General features: G+C 38.0%; 1 pseudogene; it reads left to right on the top strand.

Moving 5' to 3' along the window:
• Nucleotides 1–5,356: 5,356 nt before the first annotated feature.
• Nucleotides 5,357–14,037, top strand: LOC101354187 (very-long-chain 3-oxoacyl-CoA reductase pseudogene; annotated as a pseudogene).
• Nucleotides 14,038–14,272: the final 235 nt, after the last annotated feature.

The raw sequence follows: 14,272 nt of genomic DNA, 5'->3' as shown, positions 1-14,272 counted from the left end.
CAGGAGAAAGGTGGGGTGCAGAACTCAAATTCTAGTAAGAAGACCAGACTTAATGGTCTGACTGAGACTGGAGGAACCCCAGAAAGCATGGCCCCTGGATTCTCTATCAGCTCAGAACTAAAACAATTTCCGAGGTCAACTCTTCAGACAGGGATTGGACTGGACTGTGGGACATAAAGTGATACTCGTGAGGAGTTTGCCTCTTAGCTCAAGTAGATATAAGAGAATAAATAGGCAGCTTCTGTCTGGAGGTGAGATGGGTAGGCAGAGAGGGTTAGGAGCTAGTTGAATGGACAGGGGGAATCAGGGGTGGAAATGAGGAGTGTGCTGTCACAGTATGGGGAGAGCAATTAAGGTCACATAACAATGTATGTATAAATTTTTGTATGAGAAAAAATTAAAAAAAATTATTAATGTAACATAACATAATATTGTTGGCTAGAAGTATACATTAACTTTCATTCTGTAATGTGTTCAGAAGTGTTAAAAATGAATCAAAAACAGATGAATGTATGAACAGACTATGGTGAATACACACATTGGAATACTATGAAATGGTAAAGAACAGTGATGAATGTTCGAAACATCTCACAACATGGATGAATCTGGAGGGCATTAGGCTGAGTGAAATAAGTCAATCACAAAAGGACAAGTATTGTATGAGTCCACTATTATAAAAACTCATGAAAAGGTTTACACACAGAAAGAAACAATCTTTGATGGTTATAAGAGAGGGGAGGGATGTGTAGGGAAAAACACTAACCAGACAATAGATAAGTGGTAACATTTGTGAAGGGTAAGACAATATCCAATACTGGGGAAGCAACCACAACTTGACCAAGGCAAGGTCATGGAATCTTCATAAACACATGAAGGACCAAACTCCCTGAGGGACCAAATTACTGAGCTGAGAGCTGGAGACCATGGTCTGGGGGAGCATCTAGCTCAATTGGCATAACATAGTTTATAAAGAAAATGTTCTACACCCTACTGTGGTGAATAGTGTCTGGGGTCTTAAAAGCTTGTGAGTGGCCATCTAAGATACTCCACTGGTCCCACCCCATCTGGAGCAAGGGAGAATGAAGAAAACCAAAGACACAAGGGAAAGATTAGTCTAAAGGACTAATGGACCACAGCTACCACAGCCTCCACCAGACTGAGTCCAGCACAACTAGATGGTGCCTGGCTACCACCACCAACTGCTCTGACATGGATCACAATAGTGGGTCCCACACAGAGTGGGAGAAAAATGTAGAACAAAGTTCAAACTCCACCCCCCGAAAAAAAAAAAAAACAGGACCAGACTTCCTAGTATAACAGAGACTGAAGAAACCCTTAGAGTATGGTCCCTGGACACCCTTTTAACTCAGTACTGAAGTCACTCCTGAGGTTCACCCTTCAGATAAATATTAGACAGACCCATTAAAAAAAAAAACAATAATACACATAACTCAACCACGTATATGAAACTGAATGGGCACATCAGCCTGGGGGCAAGCACAAGAAGGCCGGAAGGGACAGGAAAGCTGGATTAATAGAAATGGGGAACCCAACGTCAGGAAGAAGAGATTGTTGACATGTCACGGGGTTGGCAACCAATGTCACAAAATAATTTGTGTATTAATTGTTTAATGAGAAACTAATCTGCTCTGTAAGCGTTCATCTAAAGCACAATAAAACTAAATAAATCCAATCATTGCTCAAAAAAAAAACAAAGAAGTGTTAAAATGAATATGATAAAAGCACCAACAAGTTTTGTTATTCTGGTACTTTTCCATCCACTATTATTACCACTTAATTTTAAATTGCATAATTAGAAGTCTAGGAAATGTTTTTTCTGAATGTTGTTTTTATTGAAAATTCCTGTGATAAATGTTTCTTAAGACTTTAGGGTCAAACACTAAGAATTAATTAATGACTATATACTTTCTTCAATCAGATAAAAACTTTATAAATCATTACATTTCCTTTTAGTGCAAGAAGTTCAGTTATTAGAAAAAATATATTCTAAAAGTATTTTAAAACTGTTCATGATTTATTTTCTACCTTTATTCAGTTCTATTGAATATATTTCTATTTTAAGGAACCTCAAAATTCATATTCTGGGAGTAGGCAGGGTATAAATTATAAATAAGGTATCACAAGATAGAATGAGGCCAGCTGAAGGCTCCTACACTTTATTCTTTGACATCTGTAGAACTCTGAAAAAAAACAAACTACCCACATTGGAAACTAAGTATTCTAAACATCTTTCACTCTTTCCTGAGCAAATGCTTACTTATTTTTCAGACTACATAATTGTGTTTATTCAAATAACCAACACAGCTTTGCAAATGCAAAATGAAATGTTGATTGTAATGAGGAGAAGGATAAGATATGTTTGCTTCAGATTGGTTTCTGATTTTAGTTTTAAGGAACAGTTTGGGGAAATAGACACTTGTCACTGGAGAAACACTGTTGTCATATTCACTTTAAAAAAAAAAAGGACATAGAATATCTCTATGTGTGTTTACTATTTGCAAAGCTGTATGAGATACATGGAATCCTTGGGCGGCACAAATGGTTAAGTGCTTCATGCTAAGTGAAAGGTTTGAACCCACCCAAAGTTGCCCTGGAAGACCAGCCTGAAGATCTGGTTCACCCTTGAAAACCCTACGCAGCAGTTCTAGTCTGCACACATGGGATCACCATTAGTCAGAATCAACACAACAGCAACTAACAACAACAACAACGAGATATACAGAGGGTACAAAAATTATAAGGACCCATTACCTACCCTGAAAAAAAACTCACCATCTAACAAGAGTCCTATGCTCAAGTAACCATAAGTGGATGTGGTGAGAGCTACAAAAGAGAAATATTTAAAAATGACAAAAGCAGAGATTTGGGGGATAACAAATTCCACTAGGGAAAATGAAACTTGAGAAGCTTTCATAGAGGTCATCACTTGAGTGAAGCCTTCAGGTATGAGGTAAGAAAGAAAAATCATGATGAGTGGAATGAGTGAAAAGTTGTAGTCCTCAGAAACGATCTCTGGATAATTCTAAATATGAATAATATAGGTTGGCGCAGAGAAGTTTAAGCATCAAGATTCTTAAAGGACAGGCACAAGAGTATTTCATGACATCTTAATACCAGGAACTAATAAACAGTTGTTTTTTTTTTTCCTCAAGCACTGTCTTCAAGATGAATTAACTTTGACAATTTTCAGAACTTGAATCACTTTTTCACAGTTTAAAATTCTAGAAATTGCATGTGGTTAGCCTAGCTTTGGTTAGGTGCCCAGCTTTTGCCAGGAGAAATACGGAAGATTTGACGGTCTCATTGAGATTTCATCCAATGGGGAATGGAAAGATTTTCAACAGAAAATCGGGTGTGCTGTATCTAAAAGAGTAAGTAGGAAATGCTTAGTTGCAACAAAAGATACGAACATCCACTTCCCAGTCAAGTTAGTACAAATGTTCCTTTGTCCTATGCCTTAGAGGTATTAAAGAATGCTGAGATCAGTAAAGTGAATATTTCATCTTATTTGACTGTAATCCCCCTCCCTGAGACATGTTGATAAAAAATGGGACACTTCTATAATGGAACAAAGTCAGAAAAGGGTGAGAGCTGCAGAAGAGTTAAGTGTCCTTCAACTCTTGAGATCTAGAGTGGTTCTTCTCTTTCTTTTGATCTTTGACAAAATTGCTAGTGGAGAGGAAAGGAAAGATATGATCCAGGTTATGATAAACTATGAAAATATATAGCAAAGATCGATTCTTTAATTTTCTTGTTGGTATTAATTTCCTATCATTGCTCAGTTGAAATGAGTGATGATCAAATTTTGCCAAGTTCTTTATTTCTTTCTTCCTTCTCACTGCCTTAAAAGCAACTCCTTCTGAGAATGAGGAAAAACATAGACAATGAGGAAAAACATAGACACAGAGAAAGATTAGTCTAAAGGACTAATGGACCACAACTATCACAGCCGCCACCAGACTGAGTCCAGCACAACTAGATGGTGCTTGGCTACCACCACTGACTGCTCTGACAGGGATCACAACAGAGAGTCCCGGGCAGAGCAGGAGAAAAATGTAGAACAAAATTCTAACTCACAAAAAAAGACCAGACTTACTGGTCAGACAGAGACTGAAGAAACCCTGATAGTACGGCCCCCGGATACCCTTTTAACTCAGTACTGAAGTCACTCCTGAGGTTATCCTTCAGCCAAATATTAGACAGACCTATAAAACAAACAATAATACACATAGTTCAACCATGTATACGAGACTAAATGGGCACACCAGTGCAAGGGCAAGGATGAGAAGGCAGGAGGTGACAGGAAAGCTCGACGAATGCAGATGGGGAACCCAAGGTCAAGAAGGGGAGAGTGTTGGCACGTTGCATGGTTGGCAACCAATGTCACAAAACAATTTGTATATTAATTATTTAATGTGAAACTAATTTGCTCTGTAAACTTTCACTTAAAGCACAATAAAAAGTAAATTAATAAAAATCAAACTCTTCCTCCAGATAGTTTAACCAATTCCTGATGCCTACTAGAACTATTTATCATTTACGGCTCAGGATTTGGAATGGGGCTATAAAAAGGACCCACAATGTAGCACTATACTTGTATTTGTCTCTTGCTTCAATGCAAGTCTGTGATCCTAGAGCACAGTGGCTATATCATATTTCTGCAGTTATTCCCAGGGCATATGCACAGTAGTCTCTCAATAAACATTTTAAATAAATAAATGAAGTTATAAGCGTACAGGGTATTTTTAGAGTTTGTTTCAGTGTTTTGGTTTTTTGTTGTTGTTGTTTGTTTGTTCCCCTTAGTTAAACACAATCTCATATGACAAGATAAAATTACCAGCTAAGCAGTCCTAGGCTAGAAGATGGGAGAACTTATGTGTGTGATAAACTTAAGTGTAGCAATTATCTATAGAGAGACACTCTTAATAACAAGATAAATTGTAGAAGGAGCTGACCTACATAACATGCAGCAATTAGGTTTTTGTGTTTTGTTAAGGCAAGGTAGTTCATGAGGTCGATGGGGCAAGACGAAAAATGGGAGTAAGTGATGGGCATTATTTATTTATAGTTGCAAATAAAAGGACACTCTCTGTTCATGTTGTTGTTGTTAGGTGCAGTCGAGTTGTACGATTCACAGTGACCCTATATACAACAGAATGAAACACTGCCTGGCCCTGTGCCATCCTCATGATCATTGTTATGCTTGAGCCCATTGTTGCAGCCACTGTATCAATCCATCTCGTTGAGGGTCTACCTCTTTTTCACTGACCCTCTACAGCAATTAGATTTTTGTGTTTTGTTAAGGCAAGGTAGTTCATGAGGTTGATGGGCCAAGATGAAAAATGGGAGTAAGTGATGGGCATTCTTTATTTATAGTTGCAAATAAAAGGACACTCTCTGTTCGTGTTGTTGTTGTTAGGTGCAATCGAGTTGTACGATTCACAGTGACCCTATATACAATAGAATGAAACACTGCCCGGCCCTGTGCCATCCTCATGATCATTGTTATGCTTGAGCCCATTGTTGCAGCCTCTATGTCAATCCATCTCGTTGAGGGTCTACCTCTTTTTCACTGACCCTCTACTTTACCAAGCATGATGTCCTTCTCCAGGGACTGGTCCCTCCTGATAACATATCCAAAGTATGTGAGACGAAGTCTCTTCATCCTTGCTTCTAAGGAGCATTCTGGCCGTGCTTCTTCCAAGACAGATTTATTTGTTCTTTTGGCAGTCCACGTTATATTCAATATTCTTCCCCAACACCACAACTCAAAGGCATAAATTCTTCAGTCTTCCTTATCATTGTCCAGCTTTTGCATACATTTGAGGTGATTCAAAACACCGTGGCTTGGGTCAGGCTCTCCTTAGTCCTCAAAGCAACGTTTTTGCTTTTGAACACTTTAAAGAGGTCTTTTGCAACAGATTTGCCCAATGCAATGCATCTTTTGATTTCTTGACTGCTGTTTCCTTGGGTGTTGATCCAAGTAAGATGAAATCCTTGACAACATAAATCTTTTCTCCATTTATCATGATGTTGTTTAATGGTCCAGTTGTGAGGATTTTTGTTTTATGTGGAGGTGTAATCCATACTGAAGGCTGTAGTCTTTGCTTGTGTCAGTAAGTGTTTCAAGTCCTCTTCACTTTCAGCAAGCAAAGTTGGGTCATCTGCATATTACAGGTTGTTAATGAGCCTTCCTGCAGTTCTAATGCCCTGTTCTTCTTCATATAGTCCAGCTTCTTGAATTATTTGGTCATTATACAGATTGAATAGATATGGTGAAAGGATACAACCCTGATGCACACCTTTCCTGACTTTCAACTATGCAGTATCCCCTTGTTCGGTTTGAACGACTACCTCTTGGTCTATGTACAGGTTTCTCATGAGCACAATTAAGTGTTCTGGAATTCCCATTCTTCCCAATGTTACCCATAATTTGTTTTGATCCACATAGTCATATACCTTTGCATAGTCAATAAAACACAGGTAAACATCTTTCTGGTATTCTCTGCTTTCAGCCAGGATCGATCTAACATCAGCAATGATATCCCTGGTTCCATGTACTCTTTTGAATCCAGCTTAAATTTCTGGCAGTTCCCTGTCAATGTACTGCTGCTACCGCTTTTGAATTATCTTCAGCAAATTTTTACTTGTGTCTGATATTAATGATACCATTCGATAATTTCTGCATTTGACTGGATCACCTTTCTTAGGAATAGGCATAAATATGTATCTCTTCCAGTCGGTTGGCCAGGTAGCTGTCTTGCAAATTTTTTTGGCATAGACCAGTGAGCACTTACAGTGCTGCATCTGTTTGTTGAAACATCTCAGTTGGTATTCCATCAATTCCTCCAGCCTTGTTTTTAGACAATGTTTTTAGTGCAGCTTGGACCTCTTCCATTGGTTCAGTACCATTGGTTCTTGATCATATGCTGCCTCCTGAAATGATTGAATGCTGATCAATTCTTTTTGGTATAGTGACTCTGTGTTTTCCTTCTATCTGCTTTTGATAATTCCTGTGTCATTCAGTATTTTGCCCATAGAATCCTTCAATATTGGAACTCAAGGATGGAATTTTTTCTTCAGTTCTTTCAGCTTGAGAAATGCTGAGTGTATTCTTGCCTTTTGGTGTTCTAACTCCAGCTCTTTGCACATGCTATTATAATACTTTGTCTTCTGGAGCCGCACTTTTGCATCTTCTGTTCAGCTTTTTTACTTCATCATGTCTTCCATTCACTTTAGCTACTCTGTGTTTAAGAGCAAGTTTCAGAGTCTCTTCGGACATCTGTTTTGGTCTTTTCTTTCTTTCCTGTCTTTTTAATGACCTCTTGCTTTCTTCGTGTATGATGTCCTTGATGTCATTCTACAACTCACCTAGTCTTGGGTCATTAGTGTTCAATGTGTCAAGTCTGTTCTTCAGATGGTCTCTAAATTCAGCTCAGCAGAAACCTGTCTGCCATCTTCCAGCATCACAGCAATGCACAAACCCTCACAGTACGACAACTGACAAATGCATAGGGGCCTCTTTCACAAACCCAGTCTTTTTAGACACTTGTCTCTATCATCTGTTAATTTCTCCAAAACATTCATTATACGATCCACAATGCTGATTTAGAATATTCCAGGAAGAGATAGCATGGCCACAGTTATTTTTATCATTTATTTTAAAGAAACCTTTCAAAAAGTAGAAACTGACCCAAATAGCTTGTTACAATCCTATTAACAAGGTCGGAGTTGACTGATTTGAGCATCATATTGTTCGACTTTTATCCCTATTTTCATAATACCATGGAAACCCTGGTGGCATAGTGGTTAAGAGCTATGGCTATTAACCAAAATGTCGGCAATTCAAATCCACCAGGTGCTCCTTTGAATTTTTAAAAGCCATTATTTTAGCAGTTATTGAATATGTATTGAATCCCAATGATGTTAGACATTGTAGTGATTGCAGAGGTAAGAAGATATAGTTGCTGCCTTCAAGGTGCTCATAATATAGAAAGCTAGGTTCACCAACAACTCTAAGACACAGCAATGGGCAATATAAAAAGATCAGTTGTGGAAATTATAAGCCACATGATTCCAAAAACATAAGTGTAGAGTGTGGCTCATTTTAAAGTTTCATTTCAGGTCCACCATACCGTCAGTATAAAAAGCTTTTTAGTGAATTTGACTGCCCAACATCTATTTCCCTTATCTGTGGTGACAGCTCTATGGTTGTCCATGGGAAATTTACTTAACCCCACTCTCAATCTATGCTTTAAGTAGAGCTGAATCATGTATTACAGAGTGATTGATGCAAGGACTGTCACGTAACAAACCAGAGTCAATGAGACCCAATTCCACAAATTTAGTACAGAAATACTGAGAAGGGAAAATCTTTCCTCTCACTGAAAGGATAAGCAGTATGATGACAAAATCTGGAACTTCTGGGAGTCATCACTTAGAGCTTTAGAATATTTACCACACAGAAAGAAGCTGACTTGAACGATAATGATCAGGTCCTAATGAAATCACTTGAGCTGTGTATTTCAGCCGTTCTTTTCCCTTCCAGTATGTGCTGTGATCCAATTTATTCCCTTTCTGCCTCAGCCATTTTGAGTAGGGTTTCTGCCACTTGCAACCGAAGGATACCTGGCGATGACAGGCCTCTTGAATGTGTGTTAACTAGTGGAGCGAACTAGAGAGGAAGAGATATCTAATAAGGCAGAGAAAAAGAAAGAGAAAAAAAGGGAAATGAAACTGCTCACTCAATTCTCAGTCAGTAAACAACACAGAATTTGGATTCTGAGAGCCATTTTTGGTCAAAACATTTGGAACATTCAAAATACTATTTCCATGGTCTGTTGGTTCAGAGTGCTACCAAGGTAGCAGCATTCAATGAGCATGCACACATAATACTTGGACTACAAGATAATTGGTTAATTGTAGCTTCAGTTGAAACCTAAAAATCTAGATATCACTTCTAACGCTACAAGCGATGTTCAAGTTACTGCAGATCAACTTCTTGAATTTTCACTGCATGACATTTCATATCCATAATATTTGAAAACTTAAGACCAGTGAAATGCACAACAGTGCAGGGAAGTAATGCCTTCTGCCTGCTCTTTAATAATTCTTTATGGATGTCCAATTTTATAAGTTTTTTTCTTCTTTAATTTGGTCGTAAAATTCTTGCGAGTAAAATTCATGCTATGCTTACTAAGGCTTTTTTTCTAAATAGAGATTAATAGTGATAATTAAATTCCCTTTGGGTGATTTCTAAGAAAAATTAGTATTGTTAAAAATTTCAGTTAAGCCTTGTGACCTGCTGTGAAGTCCGATGTAGACTTCCTTTTGAAATTATTTGCTAACCTACATATACTAAGATTGTCTGAATTGTTACATGTATTAATACTTTTTAAATTCGGTTTCTTGGAATCTGTATTTCAGAATATCTATAAAATATTTTTAAGACTCTTACAAACTTTTATCAAACATTTGAAAAAGAGGTTACCTTAATTTTATATTATATATAAAGAAATTTCTTGAAGTTTGAAACAGAACCATTTCTGAAGTGAAAGTATTTTGAATACTTGTTCTATGGGTAATGCAATTTATTTCAAGGCATTGGACTTGAAACTGAAGGCACTGGTGAAAAACAAAACTTTAGTAATCGAGGGAATACCATTGAGATGTTTCAACAAATGGAGGCAGTGCTGGAAGCACTCCTTAGTCTATGCCAAGAAATTTGGAAGACAGCTATCTGGCCAACCGACTGGAAGAGATCTATATTCATGCCTATTCCAAAGAAAGGTGATCCAACCGAATGCAGAAATTATTGAACAATATCATTAATAATACATGCAAGTAAAATTTTGCAGACTATAACTCAAAAACAGTCACAGCAGTACATAGACAGGGAATTGCCGGAAATTCAAGCTGGATTCAGAAGAGGACATTGCTGATGTCAGATGGATCTTGGCTGAAAGCAGAGAATACCAGAAAGATGTTTACCTGTGTTTTATTGACTATGCAAAGGCATTTGACTGTGTGGATCATAACATACTATGGATAACATCAACAAGAATGGGAATTCTGGAACACTTAACTGTGCTCACGTGGAACCTGTACACAGACCAAGAGGCAAGCTTTCGAACAGAAGAATGGGACACTGCATGGTTTAAAAGTAGAAAAGATGTGTGCCAGGATTGTATCCTTTTACTTACTTATTCAATCTGTATGCTAAGCAAATAATGTGAGAAGCTGAACTATACAAAGAAGAACTTGGCATTAGGATGGAAGGAAGACTTATTAACAACCTGCATTATGCATATGACACAATCTTGCTTGCTGAAAGTGAGAAGGGCTTGAAGCACTTACCGCTGAAGATCAAAGACTACAGCCTTCAGTATGAATTACACCTCAACATAAAGAAAACAAAAAGCCTCACAATTGGACCAACAAGCAAGATCATGATAAACGGAGAAAATATTGAAGTTGTCACAGATTTCATTTTACTTGAATTTACAATTAACACCCATGGAAGCAGCAGTCAAGAAATCAAACAATGTTTTGCTTTGGGCAAACCTGCTGCAAAAGAAGTATTTAAAAGTATTAAGAAGCAAAGATGTCACTTTGAGGACTAAGGTGTGCCTGACCCAAACCGTGGTATTTTCAATCACCTCATATGAATGTGAAAGCTTGACAATGAAAAAAAGATTGAAGAAGAATTGACACATTTAAATTATGATGTTGGTGAAGAATATACCATGGATTGCCAGAAGAAAGAACAAATCTGTCTTAGAAGAAATACAGCCAGAATGCTCCTTAGAAACAAAGATGGTGAGACTTCGTCTTACTTACTCTGGACATGTTATCAAGAAGGATCAACTTCTAACCCTCTACTTTACCAAGCATGAGAAGGACATCATGCTTGGTAAAGTAAGAGAGTCAGTGAAAAAGAAGACACTCAAGGAGATGGATTGACACACACAGTGGCTGCAACAATGGGCTCAAAAATAGCAATGATTATGAGGATGGTGCAGGACCATCCTACAGCACCTAACAACAACCTAACAATCTTTCGGGGAGCAGGTCGCCTGGTCTTTTCTCCCATGGAGCCATTTGTGGGTTCAAACCACGGACCTATTGGTTAGCAGTGGAATGCTTAACCATTATGCCACCAGGGTTCCTTAAATCAGAGTTAGGGTTGAGCAAAAAGAATAATGCTGAATTGACGTTTAAAAATTCATGATTTTCCAATTTGACTATTAAAATGAAAAGGCTTTGGAAGAATTTTATTGTGACACAAACGTGTTTTTTTGTTTGTTTGTTTTAACCAAAAAGCATAACTTTGACCTTTTAGTTTGGAAATTTTGGCAGAGAACAAAAAGTTAAAAGAAAATCTGACTTGAATATATGAAATTCATCCTTTCATTTCTTCTTGTGCATTATTTTGTAAATTTTTTCCTGAAGATCCTTGTTCCCTTAAATGGTGTGATCGTTAAGGTTGTGTGTCAGTTTGGCTGGGCCATGATTCTCAGTGGTTTGGTCAGTTATGATGTAATTTGGCAGTCGTATAATGATGTAATCACCTCCATCATGAGATCTAATAAAATATTATCACCTCCATGACAGCATCTGCTGTGGGTAGCCAGTCAGTTGAAAGGGAGTGTCCTTGAGGGTGTGGCTTGCTTCCCATATAAGTGGATTTTCTGGCAAGGCTCTTGGCCTTTTGCTAGCTCTGGATTCTGTAGCTAGCTCCTTTTCATCTGACCTCTGGTTCTTGAAATGTGAGCTAGCAACTTGCCTGCTGATCTTGGAATTTGTCAGCCTCTGTGGTCTGGATCTTGGGTTCACCAGGCCATGCAGCTACGTGAGTCAGGAGAAGCCTCTAGCTTGACCTGTGGACTTGGGACTTTGCAGCCTTTACAACCGCGTGAGCCATTTCCTTGATATAAATCTCTCTCTCTCTATCTTTCTCTCTCTCTATATATATATATATGTACAGATGCTTCACTGGTTTTGCTTCTCTAGTGAACCCAGCCTAAAACAAATGGTAAGAGAGGGCAAAGAAATATGACCAGCATGAAAATTTGTTTGCAAAATATTTCTGATTTTCCCCCGACATACACCCTCATGTGCTAAGCTTATAACCTGACAAGTACTTAACCTGCAATAACCATAAGGTGAGTGGTGTACAGCTTACTGGAATAGTAAGCATGAAATGAATCTAAAAGTTTTAGTCTATTTTTACTTGAAGTTTTCCGAATAAGATCATCCTCTAATTCAACTAATGACTGATTATTCAAACAATTGTCATGTCTCACTGTACAGGAGGTTTAAAAAAATGCAGAAGATACAATATGTGCCCTCAATGTGTGTTACACCTGAAGTAGAATAAGTTCTCTGTAAGAAAACCAGAAGGTGATATTTTAATTCAAGACCCTCATTTTACAGATGAAGGAACTGCAGTCTTCTCTTAGTGAAGTGGTTGTCCCAGGGTCACATAAGAATATAAATGTAGTACAGAGATTAGAAATTAAATTTTCTGCTTCCCCAATAAGGGCTAGCACCGCTCACCACATGTGCTGACATTGTTGCCAGTAGATTTTGAGCTTTGTTTTACTCACAAACAAAAACCAAAACTTTCTTTGTAATATTAGTGAAAAATATAAGCTCTTTTAAGAACAATTAAAAAATATATATATCTAATGTAAGTAACTCAAGTCCTGAGGAAACAATATAAGGGAAAGATCATCATGCAGACAAGTTAATTACGAAAAGTTCACCTTTATTACATATCTGCCAAATAAGGCAAAAGGAGAGCAAAGCAGAAGGGAGGAAAACCAATAAAGACGTTGTGGAATCATTTCTAAATTTTTTTAATAGTCAAGTTTCACCTGAACAGTCCCTATTAACATGGTTTTGTTTTCTTTTCCACAAATAACTTGTATTCAAATTATTTATTTCCATTTAACCCGATAGTATTTCTATTCGGGGATTTTTTTGAAAAAATATAAAAAGATGGGCCCCTCCTGGATTCATTCATTAGGTTATTTATTTATTTTTTTTCATTCACGAAGGTAGTGAGGTCTAGTTGAAAGCCTTGGACAGCCTGTCCCCGCCATTGGCTTCTGGTACTGGGTGGGCGCGGGCACCATGGCCTACCTGGCCATGTGCATCTCACACTCTCTCTTCATGGCCTTTTGGGTCTGGAGGTTGGGTAACGAGACCTGGGTTGGACCGGGGCTCGGTGAATGAGCAGTTGTCTCAGGTGGTACTGATGGAATTGGAAAGTCATATGCAGAAGAGTTAGCAAAGTGTGGAATAAAAGTTGTCTTTAACAGCAGATCATAGGATAAACTGAACCAGGTTTCTACTGAAATAAGAGAAAAATTCAAAGTAGAAACAGGGACCATTGACTTTGGATCAGAAGATATTTATGATGGAATTAAAACAGGCTTGGCAGGTCTTGAAGTTGATGTTTTAGTGAACAATGTGGGAATGTCACATGAGTATGCTGAATACTTTTTGGATATTCCTGACTTGGACAATACCATCATGAAACTGATAAATATTAATGTTGTTTCTGTTTGTAAGATGACATGATTAGTGCTTCCAGGCATGGTAGAAAGATCAAAATGGGTAATTCTGAACATCTCCTCTGTCGGTGCCATGTACCCACTTCCACTATTGACTATTTACTCTGCATCCAAGGTTTCTGTAGATTTCTTCTCTCAGTGCGTCCATGAGGAGTATAAGAGCAAGGGCATCTTTGTGCAGAGTGTCTTGCCATACTTCGTAGCTACAAAACTGGCTAAAGTCCAAAAGTCAACTTTGGATAAGCCCTCTTCAGAGACATATGTGGAATCTGCAATGAAAACCATAGGCTTGCAGTCTCGAACCAGTAGATACCTGATCCATTCTGTCATGACCTCAATAATTTCATCCCTGCCTTCTTGAATTTACTTTAAAATGGCCATGAATTTAGGCAAGTCTACGCAGCCTCACTATCTGAAGAAAACCAAGAAGAACTAAGAATTGATAACTACATTGAGGACCTTGGCCAGATGCCCCAGCCTCTGCGTGCGCACTGCAAGGCACCCTCTCATCTCCTAAGCCTTCAGTTGTCTTTTTAATTGTCCCTACCATGGCTAAATGTTGCATAATTGGGAGGAAAGTTAAGTTGCTCTTAGGATACTTCCAGCAGTTATTTTGAAGTTTAATATAAATGCTCTATCAAATGGATATCAAATTAATATTAGCAAGAACA

The sequence above is a fragment of the Trichechus manatus genome, unplaced genomic scaffold (genome assembly GCF_000243295.1).
Source record: "Trichechus manatus latirostris isolate Lorelei unplaced genomic scaffold, TriManLat1.0 scaffold00071, whole genome shotgun sequence".
NCBI lineage: Eukaryota > Metazoa > Chordata > Mammalia > Sirenia > Trichechidae > Trichechus > Trichechus manatus.
This window is presented reverse-complemented; position numbering and strand designations above follow the sequence as displayed.